Source organism: Pleurodeles waltl, chromosome 7 (assembly GCF_031143425.1).
Source record: "Pleurodeles waltl isolate 20211129_DDA chromosome 7, aPleWal1.hap1.20221129, whole genome shotgun sequence".
Taxonomy (NCBI): domain Eukaryota; kingdom Metazoa; phylum Chordata; class Amphibia; order Caudata; family Salamandridae; genus Pleurodeles; species Pleurodeles waltl.
The window spans coordinates 1,519,329,442-1,519,355,803 of NC_090446.1; the positions used below are offsets into that span (position 1 = coordinate 1,519,329,442).

General features: G+C 49.8%; 1 protein-coding gene across 2 annotated transcripts in view; it reads right to left on the bottom strand.

Moving 5' to 3' along the window:
* Window positions 1–26,362, bottom strand: part of CADM4 (cell adhesion molecule 4) — a 905,868-nt gene that overhangs the window by 678,677 nt on the left and 200,829 nt on the right. The window lies entirely within an intron of this gene.

Consider the following 26,362-nt stretch of genomic DNA (forward strand, 5'->3'; position numbering starts at 1 on the left):
ACTAGTCATACGACTGGAAACATATGGATGGCAGCCATGGAAATATCATGTAGTGACGATGGACTGCACTGCTTGTTGGATAACTACATGTAAACAAAGATCAGATTATTACATGTGGATGTGTAGTGTACCACACTCCGCAAGAGCCTTACATACGATTGGCAATGACACACCAGGAGGGAATTACATGTGGGTGGCTAATACATGCCATGAGATAACTACAGCGGAAAGGCTAGTATGCACCAGGTGATAGTTAGATATGGAAGGCGACTACACCATGAGATATTGTCATAAGGAAGGCTACAACATAGCATTAAACAATTACATATGGAAGACACCAATGAGATTGTGACAGGCGGATGGTTACTCCATGATGTAAATCCATATGGAGAGTTACTGCACACTATGAAATAATTACATATGATTAGCTATGACACTCGGAGGGAATTACATATGGACGGCTACTACATGCCATGAGATAATTACAGTTGGAGGGTGATTACGTACCCAGTGATAATTAGCTTTAAAAAAAGACTATGCACCATGAGAAAGTTCCAAATGGAAGGCTACTAGACATCATCAGACAATTTCACAGAGAATGCTACTAAACTAGGTGCGATAATTACACATGGCTGGCAACTACACTCTCTGAGGTACGTATAAATGCATGGCTAGTATAGGTCATGCAAAGTCATTTCATCATGGTTAGAACATGCTGTAGCATGACACCATATAGATGAATACTGCAGAATGATAACTTTTCATGGAAGAGCACGTAATGGCCAATGTAGTGTGTGACATGCATGTAATTTGTTTTGCATAATTGTGCAAAAGTCTGGGGAAATTACTTAAAGTGCAAAACTGGCACTTAAGGCGGCCACAATCTCACACAAAATGCGTCTTTGTGTCCATTTTAGATGCACAAATGCTTTTAGCATAAAAAAGTGCAAACACAAGCTTCGCAAACAATGTCGTTGGTGTAACTGCTGCTCACTCTAAATTTTTGGCCAGAATGGCGCCTAATTATAATATGTAGCATAATAAAGTGATTTTGGCAATTTCGCTTAAGAGTTTAATGTGGAACTAACAAAATCTCGAGAGGTTATGCTTGTGTAACGGAAATTGCACTCAGGCTTACTGGTAAAGTCATGTAATCACAGCTAGACCCATGAAGCCCAGTAAGATATAGGTGACGTGGCAGATTGATAAAGGGCCCAAGAGAGGAGCAGGGTTTTGAGATAATGCAGATTAATTGATATGTCTTGTTATGCTCTTGTGAAGCAATTATACGTGGAATGCTTTAGTGGTACAAATCAGAGAATATTGATCCCTGCTGTGGTTTCAAGGGATGGAGCCGCCTGCATTATTGATTCTCAGCAATGGATGGATGGATGTTGTCTGCTATGGTTGATCTCACCAAAGACTGGATAGATGCCAGCTGCTATGGTGGATCTCATTGAGGGATGCATGGATGTTTGCTGATATGGTGGATCTCATCATTGGGTGCTGCTGGCTGCTAAGCTGGATTTCATCAATGGATGCTGCTGGGTGCTATGATGCATCTAATCAATGGATGGTGCTAGCTGCTATGGTGGCTCTAATCAATGGATGCTGCAGGCTGCTGTGGCGGATCTCATCAATGGATGCACGGGTGCTGGTTGCTATGGTGGATCTCCTCAATGGATGCTGCCTGTTGCTATGGTGGAACCCATCAATGAATGCTTCTGGCTGCTATGGTGAATCTCATCAATGGATGCATGGATGCTGGCTGCAATAGTGGATCTCATCAATGGATGCTGCCGGCTGCTATGGTGGATCTCGCTAATGGATGCTGCTGGCAGCTATGGTGGAACTCATCAATAGATGCTGCAGGCTGCTATGGTGGATCTCATTAATGGAAGCTGCGGGCTGCTATGGTAGATCTAATTAATGGATCTTGCTGCTTACTTTGTTGATAGGTGCCAATGGATGTTGCTGCCTGCTCTGCTGGTACATACCACTGGGTGCAGCTACTTGCTCTGCTGGCACATGCCAGTTTGTGCAGCCACCTGCTGTGCTGGTACATGCCAGTGGGTTCAGCTGCCTGCTCTGCTGGTACACACCAGTGGGTACAGCCCTTTCCTCTGCTGGTACACACCAGTGGGTACAGCCCTTTCCTCTGCTGGCACACGCAAGTGGGTGCAGCCCTCTCATCTGCTGGTTCATGCCAATGAGTGCAGCCGCCTGCTCTGCTGGTTCATGCCAGTGGGTGCAGCCCTCTCCTCGCTGCTGGCACATGCCAGTGGGTGTAGCCCTCTCCTCGCTGCTGGCACATGCCAGGGGTGCAGCCCTCTCCTCTGCTGATACATACCAGGGGGTGCAGCCCTCTCCTCTGTTGGCACATGCCCGGAGGTGCAGCCCTCTCCTCTGCTGGCACATGCCAGTGGGTGCAGCCCTCTCCTCTGTTGGCACATGCCCGGAGGTACAGCCCTCTCCTCTCCTGGCACATGCCAGGAGGTGCAGCCCTCTCCTCTGTTGGCACATGCCCGGAGGTGCAGCCCTCTCCTCTGTTGGCACATGCCCGGAGGTGCAGCCCTCTCCTCTGCTGGTACATGCCAGGGGGTGCAGCCCTCTCCTCTGCTGATACATACCTTGGGGTGCAGCCCTCTCCTCTGCTGGCACATGCCAGGGGTGCAGCCCTCTCCACTGCTGGCACATGCCCGGAGGTACAGCCCTCTCCTCTGCTGGTACATGCCAGGGGGTGCAGCCGCCTGCTCTGCTGGTACACGCCAGGGGGTGCAGCCCTCTCCTCTGCTGGCACACGCAAGTGGGTGCAGCCCTCTCCTCTGCTGGTTCATGCCAACGAGTGCAGCCGCCTGCTCTGCTGGTTCATGCCAGTGGGTGCAGCCCTCTCCTCGCTGCTGGCACATGCCAGGGGGCGCAGCCCTCTCCTCTGCTGGTTCATGCCAATGAGTGCAGCCACCTGCTCTGCTGGTACATGCCATGGGTGCAGCCGCCTGCTCTGCTGGTTCATGCCAGGGGGTGCAGCCCTCTCCACTGCTGGCACATGCCAGTGGGTGCAGCCCTCTCCTCTGCCGGCACATGCCAGTGGGTGCAGCCCTCTCCTCTGCTGATACATACCAGGGGGTGCAGCCCTCTCCTCTGCTGGCACATGCCAGTGGGTGCAGCCCTCTCCTCTGCTGATACATACCAGGGGGTGCAGCCCTCTCCTCTGCTGGCACATGCCATGGGTGCAGCCACCTGCTCTGCTGGTTCATTCCAGGGGGTGCAGCCCTCTCCACTGCTGGCACATGCCAGGGGTGCAGCCCTATCATCGCTGCTGGCACATGCCAGGGGGTGCAGCCCTCTCCTCTGCTGATACATACCAGGGGGTGCAGCCCTCTCCACTGCTGGCACATGCCCGGAGGTACAGCCCTCTCCTCTGCTGGTACATGCTAGGGGTTGCAGCCGCCTGCTCTGCTGGCACATGCCAGGGGGTGCAGCCCTCTCCTCTGCTGGCACATGCCAGTGGGTGCAGCCCTCTCCTCTGCCGGCACATGCCAGTGGGTGCAGCCCTCTCCTCTGCCGGCACATGCCAGTGGGTGCAGCCCTCTCCTCTGCCGGCACATGCCAGGGGGTGCAGCCCTCTCCTCTGCTGATACATACCAGGAGGTGCAGCCCTCTCCTCTGTTGGCACATGCCCGGAGGTACAGCCCTCTCCTCTGCTGGCACATGCCAGGGGGTGCAGCCCTCTCCTCTGCTGGCACATGCCCGGAGGTGCAGCCCTCTCCTCTGCTGGTACATGCCAGGGGGTGCAGCCCTCTCCTCTGCTGGCACATGCCCGGAGGTGCAGCCCTCTCCTCTGCTGGTACATGCCAGGGGTTGCAGCCGCCTGCTCTGCAGGCACATGCCAGGGGGTGCAGCCCTCTCCTCTGCTGATACATACCAGGGGGTGCAGCCCTCTCCTCTGTTGGCACATGCCCGGAGGTACAGCCCTCTCCTCTGCTGGCACATGCCAGGGGGTGCAGCCCTCTCCTCTGTTGGCACATGCCAGGGGGTGCAGCCCTCTCCTCTGTTGGCACATGCCCGGAGGTGCAGCCCTCTCCTCTGCTGATACATACCAGGGGGTGCAGCCCTCTCCTCTGCTGGCACATGCCAGGGGTGCAGCCCTCTCCTCGCTGATGGCACATGCCAGGGGGTGCTGCCCTCTCCACTGCTGGCACATGCCCGGAGGTACAGCCCTCTCCTCTGCTGGTACATGCCAGGGGTGCAGCCCTCTCCTCGCTGCTGGCACATGCCAGTGGGTGAAGCCCTCTCCTCTGCTGATACATACCAGGGGGTGCAGCCCTCTCCTCTGCTGGCACATGGCAGTGGGTGCACCCGCCTGCTCGTACATGCCAGTGGATACAGCCCTCTCCTCTGCTGGCACATGCCAGGAGGTGCAGCCCTCTCCTCTGCTGGCACATGCCAGGAGGTGCAGCCCTCTCCTCTGCCGGCACATGCCAGCTGGTGCAGCCCTCTCCTCTGCCGGCACATGCCAGGGGGTGCAGCCCTCTCCTCTGCTGGCACATGCCAGGGGGTGCAGCCGCCTGTTCTGCTGGCACATGCCAGTGGGTGCAGCCCTCTCCTCTGCCGGCACATGCCAGTGGGTGCAGCCCTCTCCTCTGCCGGCACATGCCAGGGGGTGCAGCCCTCTCCTCTGCCGGCACATGCCAGGGGGTGCAGCCCTCTCCTCTGCCGGCACATGCCAGGGGGTGCAGCCCTCTCCTCTGCTGATACATACCAGGGGGTGCAGCCCTCTCCTCTGCTGGCACATGCCAGTGGGTGCACCCGCCTGCTCGTACATGCCAGTGGATACAGCTCCCTGCCAGCGCGTGCCAGTGGATATTGCCAGGTACTCTGCGGATATTGGTCACAGACAGGCTCTGATCGCAGATATCGATGACTCTCGCGCCGTGATCCGTGGGTCACGTGACAGGACACTGGGGGGCAGGGATGCATGCGGACAGAAGAACCGACCGAGAAGGGTGCAGGCTGGCAGAGCCCGCCAGGGGGCACCGCGGAGAGACAGATCATTTCCCAATGCCAAGAAGAGGCCAATTTGTTGGCGGAGACTGTCAGGTACTTAAAGATGCGGAAAACAAACATGGGTTCTCATTTTATTAGACTAACCTCAGACGTGCAATCAGCGGCCGAGGACGCCGTCTCATCACCCCGCTGGCAGCTGTGATCGAGCTGCTGACATATGGACGAGGCCTCTCAGTATATATTACTCAGAGCAAATCTGTAATTCCATCTTGGAAAAGAGCAGCATGAATAATGTCTTCAAGGTGAGGCAGGAGGCAAAGTTACAGTCGGTGCCTCTCCCCTTTACACAACATCTCACTCAGCTTCCGCCCCAGAGGAGGCTGCACTGGGGGTGGAGGGGAGAGACGGCAGGAGAGCTCCTTGCTGATGGCTGAGAGTGCGCTAGCAGGGCACGACCCCTACTCAATAACCAGGTTTCCAGGGAAACCTTTTACAGAATATGCATGAGTAGTTTGTTCAGATAATGAGCCCTGCACTTTGGGGAGTCACATGTATTAGGTGGTACTGAGAAGAGCCTTCTCATTAGGACATGAGTTTAATCTAGGCTGCTGCACGTGGGGGGGGTGTCACGTGCTCCTGCCCTACCAACCAACCCCGGAAAGATACAAGCAGGGTGGTAGACCAAATGAAATCCAGCAGGCGCAACATATGAAGTTTGTCCTTCAAAGATGATACTTCAATAAGACACAGGAACGAAGAAATGCTCCCGCAGTCCAACCATGGCTCTCAACCCAACCTCCATCCATGGCATCACTGATGTGCTCCAGTGACATACGTTAGATTCCGTAGGTCATCACTTTCTATATTCCACACCTCATCAACCAGATACCATTCAATGCCAAGCATCCGCCTTCTTTAAATGAAAAATAACTATTTACAACTTCCTAAACTGAATGCAAACAACAAATGGCACTACTCAAGGTCAGACACAAATCAACAACAACAAGGAAAAAATACTTCCAGTTTTGTAGGAAGACATTTGTGTCGTGTGCTGCTCTACAAAAAAAATTCACATCACTCCATGCAAAAGCATGTACATCACTCCTTGAGTTTATATTTGTCGAAACATTGGTGGACCAAATTCGTATTTTCTTACTGTTCCAATTTAATCTGCAAGTGTCTCTTTCCTTTTCATCTGGGTAAACGTTAATGTCATCAGAAACATCACCACCCCCTCTATCAGCCTTCACCAAACTCTGTACAGTTAAAGTTTCCCAGATCCCTCTTCTGATAGAATTTCTTACCAAGTTCAAAAAAGCTTTCTCATCTTCCATCCCTCCACCCCACCGCTATTTTAAGCATTTGTGCCCAGTGGCGGCCACAGTGAAAAAACAAGCATTTGCAATGCAATGGGCATTCTCTCAACTTAAAGCTATTAGTGTTCTAAACTCCTAGCCACATTTTCTTGCCAGATAAACTGAAAAGTAAAAACTGTTTCACATAACTAACCAGACTTTTCTTGCCACATAAACTGAAAATGAAAAGTAAAACAGTTTCACATAAGCGAGCCGACGGCCACCATGAGCGCAAAGCAGACACACAAAAGGAAACAGAACTTCCCACGCAGTGAAACGTATCCGCAAAAGTGCAATTATCCATGTAACCAGCAAAAGTGCAAATATCCATGTAACAGGGTCGATGACATGCAAAGCGCTTGACTACTGCCCAGTAAGATCGCGCTGCCTACGAATTAAAGGGAAAATGTAGTGCAGAAACCATACTGAAAACATGCCTCGTATATTTTCCGTAGTTGGCTGGTGTGCTTTAGACGGGCTAAACACCAGAAAAGGCATAACGTAGGCATGCTTTTCACTAGTTAAATCAAGCCAATTTCAAAAGGAAAGCCCATAAAACAACCAAACTGATGGGTTTGGCATGGGCTGGGTTAAAAGCCCACAGAGAAATTACACTAGGGACAGAGCGCTTTGCGCTCAACCCTGGAAAAGTGGTAGGGCAGCGCAGGGGGGCGATGGGGGCGGTGCGGGGAGAAAAAATAATAATAATAAAAAAAAATATATAAATTTTAAAAAATACTTACCTGCCGGCTGCCGCCTCGGTGCTCATCTGCACTTCTTCTCTCGACTCCTGGTCGTCCAGAGCAATGCTTCAAGTCCACCAATGCCAATCGACATGCTGCTCTGATGCGGATAATACTATTCACCAACGTGAAAGCAGTGCTGCGATTGGCCTGAGTAGTCTGGTTTGACACTCAGGCAGGCCCTTGGGGCCTGTGCATTGTCTCCACCTGGCTGTGCAGCACAGCTCAGGTGGAGAGATCCAAGTGCGCATGTCGGTTTGGCCATCCTAGGATGGCTGGCCAAACCATCATGCGCACTTGCAGCAGTGCCCACCAATCCTCCCCCTGCTGCAGCTACTGTCATCAGGAGGGCCCTGCTCGGCCCCGCCCTTGACTCAACTCAGAAGGAAAAATAAAATAATAACCTGTGTCATTATCATTTTATTTTTCATGTTTTCACTGCTGAGAGAGCAGTGGGGTGACGCTCCTCCGCCTTAACGGAGGAGCCGTAACTGCTTATGCCAAAACCTGTGGAGAGGACCACTCTTGAGTGCCTTTGGCATCACTCCTTAGTTTCCTGATTCTCATTAATTGACCAATTTGAACATCTGTTTCCCTCTAGAGCTGTCCATAGTGAGTTTCACCTTGTTCCTGACATTTACCTTATGTTTATGCATGTCCTTAAGATCTAGCTCTCCTTCAAAACCACTCAGCTTCCTCAATCACCAAGGAAACAAACTTGAACGAGGAACATGCGCACATAGCACCTGGAACGGTACACACTCCATAGAAGGACAAGCAGTTGTGCGATAAGCTAACAGCATTACCTGTAAACTCTTACAACTTAACCCGCTACCAAGAGCTAACTGTACCTTGTCTTTGATTACTTAATTAAATGTCTCTGCTTGACCATTTGCATCTGGATGGTAGACCAACATTTTCTTATGCTGGATGCCCAAATGATCCAAATACTCATCTCGCCACAAATCGCTGAACTGGGGACCATTACCAGATACCAAACTCTCAGGAATACCTTCCCTGGAAAGCACATCATCTAGAAATTCAATAATTATTTTCACCTTCACGCTATCCTGACCACCATCTATTTAGAAAATAGTCAGTAAAAACAATGCCAATGTTCTCTAGCTAGTCTCTTAGTAGTCAACATGCCAAAATGACCTTCATGAGTAAAAATAATTTGCCAACAAGGGAATCGTTTGGAAATTATCAGTCCAGAAGTAAGTTTAGGTGGTATGTCAAATAACGGAAACAAATAGAATTAAACTAGAGGAAGAAATCCCAAAAGAATGATCATGTGAATTAATCAAAAGTAGGCCTGGGCAGAGTTTGCAGAGTTCACCATAAAAAAAAACCTCTGCAGCGCTACGCTGAGTTCCCCAGTCAATCAATCAGTATTTGTAGAGAGCGGCTACTCACGTCTTGAGGTTCATCATGAAGATGGTGAGCGACGAGCTTTGTCTGGGGTGGAGGTTGCTCCAGCTCTTCGCTGCAGTGTAGGTAAAAGATCATCCTCCAAGCTGCAGAGTGCGTTATGTCCCGCCATTCATGCTCGTTTTTAGCACCGGTTGTTTATCCCATGCTGTAAAATCGGCGCGAATGGCACCACGTGCAGCGCAAGGGGGCGCCACTTCTTTTCTACCACTCGAGTAGATGTTCTACTCGAGCAGCAGCTTCCACAATGCAAACTGAAGGTTTCTTAATGCAAGCGGTAGCGACCATCCGTGACCACCCACGTTGAGAAATCTCGCCGGAAGGTGGTCTGGAGTAAGATTTTCCTCACTTGCGGTCGCCACCTTAACGATAGCTATCGCGAACGAGGCAAAACCTTCACTCTGCTCCCATGAGTTTTTTTGCAGCTCCATGCTCTAAGCGGATCACAGAGTGGGGAAAAAAAAACTGCAAACTCTGCCCACCCCTTATCAAAAGGGAAATAGGCATACACACATCAGTTTTGAGAGAACGGTCTATATTATTTGGATTTTCTTATATTAATGCAGAATTTCAACACATAGAACATAAACAACCATGCATACAAAAATCTTGTACATAAGGACTAATCTCACAACATTTTTTTTAAATAATAAATCAATGTATGTGAAGTCTTCTCTCTTTGTGTATGGAATCAGTTTATTGAATGCATCAGTTGATCTGGAGAGCCAGGAATTCATATGTATCTCACTGGAGGCCCAAAATCCCTCTATTCATCTATGCCATTGAGTGAAATATTAGTAAAGCTGTGCCCGCCAAGCCCCACAGACACTTTGATGAGAATCTCCCTTATATGCAAGACAGACGTCATCCAAAAATACAGTCGGTAACTAATGTGTAGGCCCAGGAGAAATTTCCTTTACTCCAGCATAATTCTGCATAATTTCTTGTTATGCTAAGTTCACAAAATTCTCAAAATTCAGCAATGAAGCCATGTCATGTAATTATGCACCGTTTCCTGGCACAAATTTAGAAGCAGCACACATGAACGACTGGAATATGAGTGCCTCTGCTTGAATCAATGTTTTTTGCACCACACATTTCATGCTAAATTTTAGCGCCAAATGATGATTTCCGTTTTGGGTGACTAGGCTTAATTTTGCTTAATTTTTTTCAAACATTTCATGTAATTATGTGAATGCAAATTACTCAAACCTACACCAATACTCTATATGCCTTGTGTAAATCATAATGTTACTGGCCACAATTTGGGGGTGATTGTGTGTGTGCCCCCACTGTTTTTAGAGAGGACACTTTGTTCCCTGTGTCTGAGCTCGCAAGAGGCAGAAAGGTGCCACCTCGTTCCCCAGAACTGCAGACTGCTTGCATCTGCAAACATGCATGCCTGTACCCAGACCACAGGGTATTTCTATATCCCTTCATACATGCTGCATCCCCTTTATATGTGAGTAAGACTCAGTATGGGGCGGTGTTTAATTTCTACCACAATAAGTGCCAGGGCCCAAGGAACCACATAGGGAGCCACTGCAGCGTGCACCACCCACTGCCAGTCCTGCAAAATGGCAGTAGTAATGGCCAGGACGTGCTCCTTTCACTATTTGGTGTTTATATATTGCTAAATTGGTGTTATCTTCTGAATACAGTCAGACAGCGCCACCAGGTGGTGGATTTATCAAAAAACTACCAGTGTTAGGAATTAAGGGCCGGTGCCGAGCACCGGAAAACACCGGCACACATTAAGCACTAGTATGGGATAATACTGGAGTCTTTTATCTGAGGAAGAACCGAGAACTTCTGTTGATTAACCCTTCTGTTGTCTAGTGAACTGCAAATCTGCTGTGCTGTTGTGCTTCTTAGCTGAATATGAAGACTACCATCAGAAACCAAACATGCAAAAACAGCAAGAGTGACTGTTCACAGAAAGACCCAGCAGATTTCGTTTACTCTCTACACACAGGTTTAAGATGCCATAGTAGGTTCCTCACCTCTGTTTAAAAAACTGTCCCTTTCAGCTATTCCTCGGCTCAGTTACACTGATATGCAGCAGAGATGTAATTAATAAAAAAAGTAAATCAAACCAAATGTAGATTTTCATTTCTATCTGATTATATCACCTTGTTCAGTAAAACAGACCTGTTGCATTTTAAGTGAGGAATATTATCAGGCCTTACATTACTTCCTGTGATATCACTTATTGTGACATCACTTCCTGCGAGTCTCTGCAAACTACATTTGCTATTTGCTCCTCCCACTATTTTTCGCAGGGCTTGTGTCCTAATTGTCGGTTTTCTTAGTGACTTGCACTAAAATACACACAACTAGTTTCCAACAAACGGCAAGCTGGTTGATCACTTTCTATAGGTGAAGTTCATAGTACAGCATGCATATGTGCTGAACGTGTCTACAACCAGCAGAAGGATCCACACAACAGACATTTAATGCAGGCTTTCAAAAGAGAGATGGAGTGACCATTTAAGGAGCACAAGACCCCCCCCCCACCCCCCTAAAAAAGGCCATTTAAAGTCACCCTGCCTTCAGCCTCTCTGCTTGGAAACCTACCAAAGAGGGCAGCTTTATCCATTCACAGAAGACAGGAACACTCACAGGGGTTGAGCTCATGCAGACCACTGGGCAAGCCAACCTCCATTGAGAAAGCAATGCTACAATAATGCCAACAAAATCAACCACACGCAGGGGTGTAGCTTGGGTAGTAAGACTGGGGCGCGGGGGAAAGTGAGCTTTCCAAGAATCAGGCTGGCATATAATGTTAAAATAAGTGATATGACATATGACAAGCAGGGTGCATTCCAAGGGCCTAGGGGGCAGTGGGAATGGATAACAATGTGGTTTCGTAAGATCACGAAGAGACAAAACACATTATTTTGAAAAACAACCAACATTTTTAGGACTTTCAAAACAGAGAGGGAAATAATGTGTCTGGATTTTTATCTGTCTCTCTGTACAAATTCCTGGTAAAATCCGACAGACACCTCACCATAGCCTGTTGAAAGCACCTGTACCAAACTATTTATCACAAAATACATGTATTAGGGGGGTGTAACACCCTAAACTACGCCCGCCCACTTGAATGCTACGGCCCTGACCTCAGAGAACTGGGTGATGCACAACCCAGCCCAGTATGCAAAGGGCAGCCAAGCTCAGAATGTGCCACGAGGCCATGCTAGTGGTAGAAGAGCGCTATACAGATGCTCCTAAGAAAAAATAACACAACACAACTGGTTCATTGTACAAGTGCAGCCTCAGAGGCCCTTCCATCTCCCGCTCGCCCCCCTTGTTTGTTACCACGCGCCCTCCTGGAGCGACATCGACCCAGCAGCACAAACAACCATCACACTTCGGCTCTAACACTTCGATTTGTCCAACTCTCGCAAAAGAGAAACGAGCAATTACAGGGAGGTGAGCTCCCCGGCTCGGATAAGTGGCCTCTGCTTGGTAGATGCTTAAAAGCAGCAGAAGCAGCAGGTAGGCCCACTCTGGACCCCCATCTTGTCTCACTCAGCCTCCGCCGCTGATTGGCTGCAGCCTGTGATTTAAAGAGCTCATGCTTCACCCCGATTGGTCCCTGGCCGCTCCTCGCCTCGCATCAGCACTTTCGCTGGGAGTCTGTCTCCCTCCCTCCCTATCTCTCTCTCTGAGTCCCAGGCCCTGCCCTCCTCCACCCGCTTCTCATTTCACCTGCAGCCTTCACTTACTGCTTTCAATCTCCCCACCCGCCTCGCCACCCACACCTGTTTATAAAGGCAGCCTAAACTAAGATGGGGTCAGGGGTCAGCAACCAGCCCCTACGTGCACCTTATGCATGAGAAGCACCAGGGACTCAGTGTAATCGTCTAGCACAATCGTCTTCAAACTTTTTCGTGCCGACCTCCCCTTAGCGAAAAAAAAAAACCATTAGCCCCCCCCAAAATGTTTCACAATTATTCTACTAAATTGGCATTGTCTGAACTTATTTAAACATTGCAAATACGTTCTGATGCTGTTTTAAAAAAACAATCAAACACATGATGCCAAACATACTGTTCTGGTCAGGTGGGCCTCACTAACCTAAAAATATCCACAGTGTGATTATTAGAAGTGGGGGTTAGGTGTGGGTTTTGAAGGGTATTTGGTGTCCCTTCCCTTTTGACACAAACTCCCAGCTTGGATATAAAAGACAAAAGCTGTTAGTGATGGCCCATTACAGGGCGGTCACTGTTGCTCACATTTTTGCAGCTTATAACAAAGACCTGTTATCAGCATAATGCTTCTTTTGGCCAGAGCCTGGCACATCCCACCTCCCCCCTGATCACTTGAGGCCCCCCAGGTGACCCCGCCCCCCAGTTTGATGACCCCTGGTCTAGAATGATGAGGTGAGCATTACATTGGGACCATCCCCTCACTATGGTTAATATCTAGGCTCCTCCCTCAGTTTCAAGCTCATGAGTGTGAGGGCCTGACTGCTTACATCACAAGGCAGAGAGCCATAATCCGGTGGTGGTAGCACATTCATGGGTAACCCAAAGTGCTCCCCCCGCTCTGGAATTCTGTGCACCCAAATGGGAATGATCAACTCCTGCTTCCAGCTAGTAACTTGCTGGATTAGCGTGCAGGCTGCCAGGCTAAAGAGAAATGCGTGCTATTTGTGATACCAGCTTTAAAGAGCTGCAATCTGCACTCGCTGCCGAGCTGCAATCTGCACTCGCCGCCGAGCTGCAATCTGCACTCGCCACAGAGCTGCAATCTGCACTCGCCACAGAGCTGCAATCTGCACTCGCCACAGAGCTGCAATCTGCACTCGCCACAGAGCTGCAATCTGCACTCGCCACAGAGCTGCAATCTGCACTCGCCACAGAGCTGCAATCTGCACTCTCTGCAAAGGTGCAATCTGGCCCCCTGACCTCCATGAAATGTAATTTAGGATACGCAAAGGTTGCCTAATTTGATTCTGCGTAGTTATGCTAAATTTCAGAAAATTGGACAAAATGCAAGGCCATCATTTATCACTATATTTTACACCCTGTCATCAGTTTTTATGGGAGGGCGCTTTTCCTGCTAAAGTATGGAAATCACAATTCACACAAATAACCACTCATGTTTTTGTTGTTCGCAGAATTCCCACCCCCCCCACCATAATTTTGTACAAATGGCACTCTAATTACACAATGTGACGTATTTTTAAGCGTACCACGAAGTTACCACAATTAAACGAATAACACAAGCAGTATATGAATTTCACCCGGGCCTAGTTATATCCTGAAACTACAACTGGACTGCAATCTACATCACTACCAAGTTACAAACTGAAACTACCATTCACCCACCGAGATGCAACATGAATCCACCAATGAGATGTAATACATCCCCCACCAAACTGCAATCTGCACCCCTCCCACCGAGCTGCAACCTAAAATCACCACCAAACTGCTATCTACACCCCCACCAAACTACAGTCTGACGCTATCACTGAATTCCAATATGAATCCACCACCAACAAACTACATTATGAAGCTATCACTGCATTCCAATATGCATCAGCCCCACCAAACTACAGTCTGACACTATCACTGAATTCCAATATGCATCCACCACCAACAAACTACAGTATGAAGCTATCACTGCATTCCAATATGCATACACCACCGACAAACTACAGTCTGACGTTAACACTGCATTCCAATACGCATCCACCACCAACGAACTACAGTCTGACACTATCACTGCATTCCAATATGCATCCACCACCAACAAACTACAGTCTGAAGCTATCACTGCATTCCAATATGCATCCACCACCAACAAACTACAGTCTGAAGCTATCACTGCATTCCAATAGGCATCCACCACCAACGAACTACAGTCTGACACGATCACTGCATTCCAATATGCATCCACCACCAACGAACTACAGTCTGAAGCTATCACTGCATTCCAATAGGCATCCACCACCAACGAACTACAGTCTGACACGATCACTGCATTCCAATATGCATCCACCACCAACAAACTACAGTCTGACACTATCACTGCATTCCAATATGCATCCACCACCAACAAACTACAGTCTGAAGCTATCACTGCATTCCAATATGCATCCACCACCAACAAACTACAGTCTGACGTTAACTCTGCATTCCAAAATGCATACACCACCGACAAACTACAGTCTGACGTTAACTCTGCATTCCAATATGCATCCACCACCAACAAACTACAGTCTGACACTATCACTGCATTCCAATAGGCATCCACCCCCACCAAACTACAGTTTGACACTATCACTGCATTCCAATAGGCATCCACCACCAACAAACTATAGTCCGACACTATCACTGCATTCCAATATGCATCCACCACCAACGAACTACAGTCGGACACTATCACTGCATTCCAATATGCATCCGCCACCAACAAACTACAGTCTGACGCTATCACTGCATTCCAATATGCATCCACCACCAACAAACTACAGTCTGACACTATCACTGCATTCCAATAGGCATCCACCACCAATGAACTACAGTCTGACACGATCACTGCATTCCAATATGCATCCACCACCAACGAACTACAGTCTGAAGCTATCACTGCATTCCAATAGGCATCCACCACCAACAAACTACAGTCTGAATCTATCACTGCATTCCAAAATGCATCCACCCCCACCAAACTACAGTCTGACACTATCACTGCATTCCAATATGCATCCACCACCAACAAACTACAGTCCGACACTATCACTGCATTCCAATATGCATCCACCACCAACGAACTACAGTCGGACGCTATCACTGCATTCCAATATGCATCCGCCACCAACAAACTACAGTCTGACGCTATCACTGCATTCCAATATGCATCCACCACCAACAAACTACAGTCTGACACTATCACTGCATTCCAATATGCATCCACCACCAACGAACTACAGTCTGACACTATCACTGCATTCCAATATGCATCCACCACCAACGAACTACAGTCTGACACTATCACTGCATTCCAATATGCATCCACCACCAACAAACTACAGTCTGAAGCTATCACTGCATTCCAAAATGCATCCACCCCCACCAAACTACAGTCTGACACTATCACTGCATTCCAATAGGCATCCACCCCCACCAAACTACAGTCTGACACTATCACTGCATTCCAATATGCATCCACCACCAACAAACTACAGTCTGAAGCTATCACTGCATTCCAATATTCATCCACCACCAACAAACTACAGTCTGACACTATCACTGCATTCCAATAGGCATCCACCCCCACCAAACTACAGTTTGACACTATCACTGCATTCCAGTAGGCATCCACCACCAACAAACTACAGTCCGACACTATCACTGCATTCCAATATGCATCCACCACCAACGAACTACAGTCGGACACTATCACTGCATTCCAATATGCATCCACCACCAACGAACTACAGTCGGACACTATCACTGCATTCCAATATGCATCCGCCACCAACAAACTACAGTCTGACGCTATCACTGCATTCCAATATGCATCCACCACCAACAAACTACAGTCTGACACTATCACTGCATTCCAATATGCATCCACCACCAACGAACTACAGTCTGACACTATCACTGCATTCCAATATGCATCCACCACCAACGAACTACAGTCTGACACTATCACTGCATTCCAATATGCATCCACCACCAACAAACTACAGTCTGAATCTATCACTGCATTCCAAAATGCATCCACCCCCACCAAACTACAGTCTGACACTATCACTGCATTCCAATAGGCATCCACCACCAACAAACTACAGTCTGACACTATCACTACATTCCAATATGCATCCACCACCAACAAACTACAGTCCGACACTATCACTGCAATCCAATAGGCATCCACCACCAACAAATTGCAGGCTGACGCTATCACTGCATTCCAATATGCTTCCACCACCAACAAACTACAGTCTGAAGATATCACTGAATCACAGTATGCATCCACCACCACCAAGGTGCAGTATGATGTCCGCCACTGAGGTGCAGGATGTGTCCACTACCGATCATCAATCCGTATCCATGAGTGAGTAGCAATCTGCATCCTCCACCGAGCTACTCCCTGCATCCACAATCAGCCCGCTTTCCTGCCCCTCTCTCAAGTGCTCTGTGCAGCCACCCGCAGTTCCCCTCTCCCACCACCGCGACCCCTATTGAATAACCAGGTTTCCAGGGAAACCTTTTACAGAATATACAGAAATAATTTGATCAGATAATAAACCCCTGCACTTTGGGGAGTCACATGTATGCAGAGGTGGGGAGGTGGTACTGATAAGAGCCGTCTTATAAGGACATGATTTTAATTGGGAGCGCTGCACATGGAGAGGGCCTCCGTGTTCCTGCTCTACAAACCATGCCCTGGTAAAAGACGGGCAGGGTGGTAAACCAAAACAAATGCAGCAGGCACTGAATACAAAGTTTATTCTTTATGGATGATATTTTAATCAGATAGAGGAATGAAGAAACACTACCACAGTCAAACCATGGCTCTCAACACAACCACCATATATGGAATCCCCACTGCGTTCCAGTGACATACATTATATTCCATAGGTCATCGCTCTGTGTATTCCACACCTTATCAACCAGATACCACTCAATCCCAAACATCTTCCTTCTTTAAATTAAAAATAACTATTTACAACTTCCTAAATTGAATGCAAACAACAAATGCTACTACTCAAGGTAAGACACAAATTAACCACACCAAAGAAAAAAAACCTTCCAGTTTTGTAGGAAGACATCTGTCTTGTGTGCTGCTCTACAAACAATCTTCACATCACTCCATGTAAAAGCATGGCCATCGCTCCTTGAGTTTACATTTGTCGAAACAACAGTGGACCAAATTCATATTTCCTTACTGTTGCACTTGAGCCTGCAAGTGCTTCTACCCTCAAGAGCTCCACATCCGTGTAAATGTTACTGGCATCAGAACCATCCCCACCTCCTATCACCCTTCACCAAACTAATGTACAATCAAAGTTTGCCAGATCCCTCTTCAGATAGAATTTCTTACCGAGTTCAAAAAACCTTTGTCGCCTTCCACCCCACCACCATTTTGAGCACTTGTGCCACAACTCGTCGATACAACCACTCTTGAGTGCCTTAACCATCGCTCCTTAGTTTCCTGATTCTAATAATCAACCAATTTGAACATTTGTTTCCCCGTAGAGGTGTCCATTTTGAGTTTCACCTTGTCCCTAAAATTTACTTTTTCTTTACGCACGCCCTTAAGATCCAACTCTCCTTCAAATCCACTCAGCTTCTTCAATCACCAAGGAAACAAACTTGAACCAGGAATTTGCCCACATAGCACCTGGAACGGTATACACGACAAAGAAGGGCGAACAGTTGTGCGGTAAGCCAACAACATTACCTGTAAACTCTCCTTCCAACTAAACCTACCACCAAGAGCTAACTTTACCCAGTCTCTGAATACTTTATCAAATGTCTCTGCTTGAGCATTTGAATGTGGATGATAGACCGAAATTCTCTTCTGCAGGATGCCCAGATGTTCCAAATATTCATCTAAGTGCACATTCCTGAACTGGGGATCATTATCAGATCCAAAACTATCAGGAATAACTTCCCTGGTAAACACATCATCTAGAAATTCAATAATATTATCAGTATTATCCATCCCACCTTCCTGACTTTCATCTATTTAGAAAAATAGTCGGTAAAACCATGTCAATGTCCTCTAGCTTGTCTTTTAGTAGTCAACATGCCTAAATGACCTTCAAGAGTAAACATTATTTGCCAAGAATGGGATTGTTTGTAAATTATTGATTCAGGAATAGGTCTTTGTGACATATCTCAGAATGAAAACAAAGACAGAGGGCCATAATCCGGCAGTGACAGCACATCATGGGTAATCCTACAACCCCACGAAACCCCCCCCGCTCTGGAAATCTGTGCCACCCAAGTGGGAAAGATCAACTCCTGCTCCCAGCCGGTAATCTGCAGGATTAGTGTGCAGGCTGCCGGGCTAAAGAGGAATGAGTGCTATCTGTGATCCCACCTTCAACGAGCTGCAATCTGCACTCGCCGCCGAGCTGCAATCTGCACTCGTCGCCGAGCTGCAATCTGGCCCCTGACACCCACGAAATGTAATTTGGCGTGTGCATAGTTTTACTAATTTGCTTCTGCGTAATTAGTGTAATTTTTAGAAAAGTGGACAAAATGCAAATCAATCATTTAGCCCTATATTTTACATCCTCTCCTCAATTTTTATGTGAGGACATTTTTCCTGGTAAAGTACGGAAATCACAGTTGCCGTGAGCAACAGTCACTCCGGAATTTGTTGTCCGCTGCATTCCCATGCCCTGCACTATAGTTTTTCACATATGGCACCTAATTACACAATATGGCATATTTTCAGGAATTTTGGGTAAGATGAAAAAAAATATGCAAAATTATGCAACAGCAGCCTAATTTCAATTTCACCCAAGTTATATCCTGAAATCACTACTGGATTGCAATCTACACCGCCACCAAGGTACAAACTAAAACTACCATTTACCACCGAGATCCATCATTCAGATACAATATATGTCACCCCAAACTGCAATCTGTACCCCCTTCCACCGAGCTGCAACCTGAAATCACTACCAAACTGCTATCCGCACCCCCACCAAACTACAGTCTGAAGCTATCACTGAATTCCAATATGCATCCACCACCAACAAACTACAGTCTGACACTATCACTGCATCCCAATATGCACCCACCACCACCAGGGCACCAAGGTGCAATGTGAACTCCACCACCGAGCTGCCGATAATCAATCCGTATCCACCATTGAGAAGCACTCTGCATCCACCACCGAGCTACTCCCTGCATCCACAATCAGCTCGCCTTTCCTGCCCCCTCTCAAGTTCTCTGTGCAGCCACCCGCAGCTCCCCTTTACCATCATCACCAAACTACTCTTTGCAACCAATCCCTGCACCCCTCTACCGCCACCACAGAGCCACTCTCTGCAAGCACCCCCTGCTCCCCGCTACCGCCACCACAGACCCACTCTCTGCAAGCACCCCCTGCTCCCCGCTACCGCCACCACAGACCCACTCTCTGCAAGCACCCCCTGCTCCCCGCTACCGCCACCACAGACCCACTCTCTGCAAGCGCCCCCTGCTCCCCTCTACCACCACCACAGAGCCACTCTCTGCAAGCACCCCCTGCTCCCCTCTAGCACCACCACAGAGCCACTCTCTGCAAGCACCCCCTGTTCCTCTCTGCTGTCACCAATGAGCTGCTCTCTTCATACACCCCCTGCTCCCCTCTACCACCACCACAGACCCACTCTCTGCAAGCACACCCTGCTCCCCTCTACCACCACCACAGACCTACTCTCTGCAAGCACCCCTTTCTCCCCGCTACCACCACCACAGAGCCACTCTCTGGAAGCACCCCCAGTTCCTCTCTGCTGTCACCAATGAGCTGCTCTCTTCAGACACCCCCTTCTCCCCCCCCTCTACCACCACCACAGAGCCACTCTCTGGAAGCACCCCCAGTTCCTCTCTGCTATCACCAATGAGCTGCTCTCTTCAGACACCCCCTGCTCCCCTCTACCACCACAAGAGAGCTACTCTCTGGAAGCACCCCCAGTTCCTCTCTGCTATCACCAATGAGCTGCTCTCTTCAGACACCCCCTGCTCCCCTCTACCACCACAAGAGAGCCACTCTCTGGAAGCACCCCCAGTTCCTCTCTGCTATCACCAATGAGCTTCTCTCTTCAGACACCCCCTGCTCCCCTCAGCCACCCCCATGGAGCTATTCTGTGCAACCACCCCGTTCCCCACTCCCACCGCCCCATGTTACCTTCCATGGCCACCACTGTGGTGCTCCCTGCAACCACCCTCAGTTTTCCTCTGTCACCAGCACCGACCTGAGATCTGCATCCATGCACAGCACCGCTCTACCGCCACCGAGCCACAAACCACCCATCTCCAAGGTGTCTACGGACCTACAATCTGCACCTCCTACCACTACCCGCGGTCAGTGACCTGCCCACTATTCTTTCATCTCCACCCACTGGAGATTCAAGGGATGCAAAGGAGTTGCCTGAAAAATAAAGTACCCCTTGCCCCACACACACTGCACTGGCACTCATTTTTGGGGACCGGCACTTATTTTTCCTCAGCCAACAATTCCAAGAGAAAAAGAGTGAGAACGTACAAAGGAGACCTAAAGTGAAAGATAGAGAAACGTCACAAAGGGAGACGGGAGGACCCACAGGAGTGAGATAAAGGGACAGGGAGTGTCTGGAAGTGGATTAAAGAGGCCTCGGTGGATTCCAGGCTGTGCAGCCTCGGTATTCAGAGCACCGGTGGACAAAGCCATGGGCACCGTCACTTATTCTACAACAAATTAAGCACTGCCTCTTTCCCTCTGTCATGTCTGGCTCTTTGATGAGCCCTTGGCCCTCAGCACTTAACTGTGACATCTTGTCTTCTGACATTTATTAGATTCTGCTTCTGTCTTGCTGCCTGGGAGTCACAGTCCAGTGGTACCAAGACGAAACAAAAAGACAGATCTGTCGACTGCCGCCCCCTCCCCTCTCGAGCTGGTGTGGCGGGTGGTTCCTTGATGGGAGACATATCCTACTGGAGGACCAGAGTAATGAGGAGATTGTCACAGCCACATGGAATGAGACACCAGAATGGTCTTGTAAATCACCTGAAGGCCCAAACACTGGAATACAGCGCTTCATACAGAACAAACTGCGAGCAGAGCCTTAGCCTGCAGTTCTCTAAGTCTAGATATTGACTTTGATCGTGTCATGACTCACAGGATCCATACAGCGCCATCAGAAAAAGACAAATATCAGATCTATGGGTACCGCCAGGCAGTGCTTAATTTGTGTTGTTGTTTCCGGTGCTGACAACCGGCACTTACTTGTGAGGGCCGGGGCTTATTCTTATGCCTCAAGCATTTGCTGCGAGCAAAAGACACATATGGGAAAGACGGAAGAAGGAAAAACGAAAAAGCATCATAAAGGGAGAAAGTAGAAAGTTGCAGGATGAGCTGAAGGGGCAGGGGTGGCCGTAAATGGATTGAAGAGGCCCGAGATGGCTTCAGGATTACGCTTCCTCAGTATTCAGTGCTGGTAGATTTAATTACAGCAGAAGGGATTTGAGCACCAGCACCTCTTTATTTACAAATTAAGCACTGCAGCCAGGCCTCCGCCCCCATCCATCCATTTCTATGTGGGCTACAGAAGGCTTCCTCAACCTGGCACCTTTCATCAGTAGCATCTGGACACGCTCAGTTCTTGAAATCACTTATGGATGATCCATAGTGCACCCTGGCAGACCTGGCCGCCATCTTGTAACAGAGAATGTGACTGCAGCACTGGAAGGCGAGTCCGACTCAGGCTCCTCCTCCCTCGCCGCAGTCCTCACCGCCCAGGGGATGGCTAAAAACTCAGCAGGTTTCACAGAACCCAGGTGAGAATTCACAGTCTACCCTGGGCAGTCTCCGCCGCCATCTTGGAACAGAGAATGTGACTGCAGCACTGGAAGGAGTAGTAAATGTTCACGAGTAAATCTACACATGCAAATTCTCCTTTGTGACTAGCCGCCAAGGTCACTATGCTTTAAGCACTATGCAAATGAGTGTCAACCCTGACAAAATATATATATATATATATATTTTTTTTTTTTTATGTTTTTTAAAGTAAAACAAGGTTAGTGTTCTACATGATCTAGGCCTCTTTGTAAAGTTTTAAAACCTAACTTCCAAGTTAATCAGTCCTTAGTTTTTAGCCAACATAATTTTGAGTGTTGAAACTTCTGGTCAAATAATGACTTTGTAAACAGCAAAATTACAACCCTCACATTACAAGATGCTTAAAATGAGAAGCCAGGACACCCTTGGGGTATCAAATGTCATTGCACCACTTGGTAATCTTGTAAAAAGCAAAATACAATGAATGTTGTGGGGTTTTATTGCCGTATACACTCCCTAAAACAAATGAGCATGTTTAAAGACGTATGCTGACAGCAGCGACAGTCAAAGTGGGGTTCGGGTTGGGCACAGCGCAACCCCCCACACCTTGGGTGAAGCACCAGCATCTTCGGGTCTCCTGTCTCTTTTCCTGTGCCCACTGCCATCTTGGGGTGGGGGCTCACACCTGCCCCTACCCCAGCGACGTGCAGCACCCTGCCGTCAAAAGGTGCCACAGTGGTGCCCCCCAAGGGCCGCCACTGCAGTACCCGCTGTTCGAGTTATTCCAGGGGCGCCCTTTCCTGTGGTGAGGGAGACCCCACTAATTGTCGACTGCGCTCCCTACATCAGGAGGGGAAGAGAGCTATGCCGTGCTCGAGGGAGATAAGAGATCTGTGCTCGATAAGGCACTCAGAAGTTTCCAAAGAAGCCCAGGGCTGCATAGAACCAGAATTATCGCACTGCATGGAACGCTGCACACTGAAGAACGTACCATTATGCTGATAAGGGGCTTGTGTTTTACGCAGAAACAGATGAGCAGCTGTGAACCGCCCTCTAATGGGCCATCACTGCATGTTGCGTCATTTATATCCAAGCTGGGAGTGTGTGTCAAGAGGGAAGGGACCCCAAATACTCTTCAAAACCCCCACCCCCCCAATAATCATCATCTGGACGCTTTTACACATTCGTAAGGCCTGCCTGACCACAGCACTATGTTTGGCATCACGTATTTGATTGTATTTATAAAACAGTAACATAACTTAACTGCAAGGTTTACATACATGTGTATAGATTTAAACATTGACAATTTAACAGAATAATTGTGAAAAACTGGGAGGGGGCACGAAGATTTTTATTTTACTGGAGGGGGCACGGAATTTAAAAGTTTGAAAAACACTGCCTTGGTGTTTTAAACATGGAATGCTGGGACATGAAAGATTCGTGTGGGTGACAGTTTGACATTTGAGGGACGATGCTTTCCATGAGACCATGTTACAAGCTTGGTTAATCTAATGAAGCTTTAGTTCTTCCTGCATTTTGTCACGGATGCTGCACAAAGCTTCCGGGCGCAGGGCACGTGGTGAGGGATCATTGTTAACGCCTCTCACGCCCTCATGGGATGAAGTGAGCACCCTGGACCCTGCGCCTGGGTACAGTGAAGCCGCATTATTCTGACGGTGCCCCTGGGGGACTCCACGTATCAGAACCCTGGGGACACCCAAAATACCAGGATTCTCATTCTGACACTTGGCAGTGCTCCTAAATCAAATTTAATTAAATATATTCTAGGAACAGAGAGTTTACTGTTAGTGCCAGTTCAACAATAGTGCGAGAAGGTGTCCTTGGGGCACAGCCACGTTCAGTCACCCCAGGCAACGTTCTTGGCCGGTGGTGTGGTTTTTCATACAGAAAACAGCATTGTCAAAACCTCGGAGCAGCCCAAGCAGCAGAGAGTGTGTGGAAGAGGAGCGGCTGAGGCCTGGGATGGCACCATGGGCCTGCGCATGCGCACCTCCAGCAGCAGAGAGAGTGTAGCGAACAGGAGCGGCTGAGGCCTGGGATGGCACCATGGGCCTGCGCACCTCCAGCAGCAGAGAGTGTGTGGAACAGGAGTGGCTGAGGCCTGGGATGGCACCGTGGGCCTGCGCATGCGCACCTCCAGCAGCAGAGAGAGTGTGGAACAGGAGTGGCTGAAGCCTGGGATGGTAGCCCTGGGTCTGCGCATGCGCACCTCCAGCAGCAGAGAGAGAGTGTGGAACAGGAGCGGGTGAGGCCTGGGATGGCAGCCCTGGGCCTGAGCATGCGCACCTCCAGCAGCAGAGAGTGTGTGGAACAAGAGTGGCTGAGGCCTGGGATGGCACCGTGGGCCTGCGCATGCGCACCTCCAGCAGGAGAGAGTGTGTGGGGAACAGGAGCTAGGAGTGGCTGAGACCTGAGATGGCAGCCATGGGCCTGCGCATGCGCACCTCCAGCAGCAGAGAGAGTGTAGCGAACAGGAGCGGCTGAGGCCTGGGATGGCACCATGGGCCTGCGCACCTCCAGCAGCAGAGAGTGTGTGGAACAGGAGTGGCTGAGGCCTGGGATGGCACCGTGGGCCTGCGCATGCGCACCTCCAGCAGCAGAGAGAGTGTAGCGAACAGGAGCGGCTGAGGCCTGGGATGGCACCATGGGCCTGCGCATGCGCACCTCCAGCAGCAGAGAGTGTGTGGAACAGGAGCGGCTGAGGCCTGGGATGGCACCATGGGCCTGCGCATGCGCACCTCCAGCAGCAGAGAGAGTGTAGCGAACAGGAGCGGCTGAGGCCTGGGATGGCACCGTGGGCCTGCGAATGCACACCTCCAGCAGCAGAGAGTGTGTGGAACAAGAGCGGCTGAGGCCTGGGATGGGACCATTGGCCTGCGCATGCGCACCTCCACAGCAGAGAGTGTGTGGGGAACAGGAGCCAAGAGTGGCTGAGACCTGAGATGGCAGCCATGGGCATGCGCATGCACATGCGCACCTCCAGTAGCAGAGAGTGTTTGGGGGACAGGAGCCAGGAGTGTCTGAGGCCTGGCATGGCAGCCCTCATTCCATCCCATTGGTAAACCCATGCACTTCAATGGAGCCTCATTCCATCCAGCGGCTGAGGACTGGGATGGCAGCCCTGGGCCTGCGCATGCGCACCTCCAGCAGCAGTGAGAGTGGGATAGGAGAGGCTGAGGCCTGGGATGGCAGCCCTGGGCCTGCGCATGCGCACCTCCAGCAGCAGAGAGTGTGTGGAACAAGAGCGGCTGAGGCCTGGGATGGCACCGTGGGCCTGCACATGCACACCTACAGCAGCAGAGAGTGTGTGGGGAACAGGAGCTAGGAGTGGCTGAGGCCTGGGATGGAAGCACTCGGTCTGCGCAAGTGCACCTCCAGCAGCAGAGAGAGAGTGTGGAACAGGAGCGGCTGAGGCCTGGGATGGCAGCCCTGGGCCTGCGCATGCGCACCTCCAGCAGCAGAGAGAGAGTGTGGAACAGGAGCGGCTGAGGTCTGGGATGGCAGCCCTGGGCCTGCGCATGCGCACCTCCAGCAGCAGAGCATTTGGGATAGGAGAGGCTGAGGCCTGGGATGGCAGCCCTGGGCCTGCGCATGCGCACCTCCAGCAGCAGAGCGTTTGGGATAGGAGAGGCTGAGGCCTGGGATGGCAGCCCTGGGCCTGCGCATGCGCACTTCCAGCAGCAGTGAGAGTGGGATAGGAGAGGCTGAGGCCTGGGATGGGAGCCCTGGGCCTGCGCATACGCACCTCCAGCAGCAGAGAGAGAGTGTGGAACAGGAGCGGGTGAGGCCTGGGATGGCAGCCCTGGGCCTGCGCATGCGCACCTCCAGCAGCAGAGAGTGTGTGGGGAACAGGAGCTAGGAGTGGCTGAGACCTGAGATGGCAGCCACGGGCCTGCGCATGCACACCTCCAGCAGCAGAGAGTGTGTGGAACAAGAGCGGCTGAGGCCTGGGATGGCACCGTGGGCCTGCACATGCACACCTACAGCAGCAGAGAGTGTGTGGGGAACAGGAGCTAGGAGTGGCTGAGGCCTGGGATGGAAGCACTCGGTCTGCGCATGTGCACCTCCAGCAGCAGAGAATGTGTGGGGAACAGGAGCTAGGAGTGGCTGAGACCTGAGATGGCAGCCACGGACCTGCGCATACGCACCTCCAGCAGCAGAGAGTGTTTGGAACAAGAGCGGCTGAGGCCTGGGATGGCACCGTGGCCCTGCACATGCACACCTACAGCAGCAGAGAGTGTGTGGGGAACAGGAGCTAGGAGTGGCTGAGGCCTGGGATGGAAGCACTCGGTGTGCGCATTT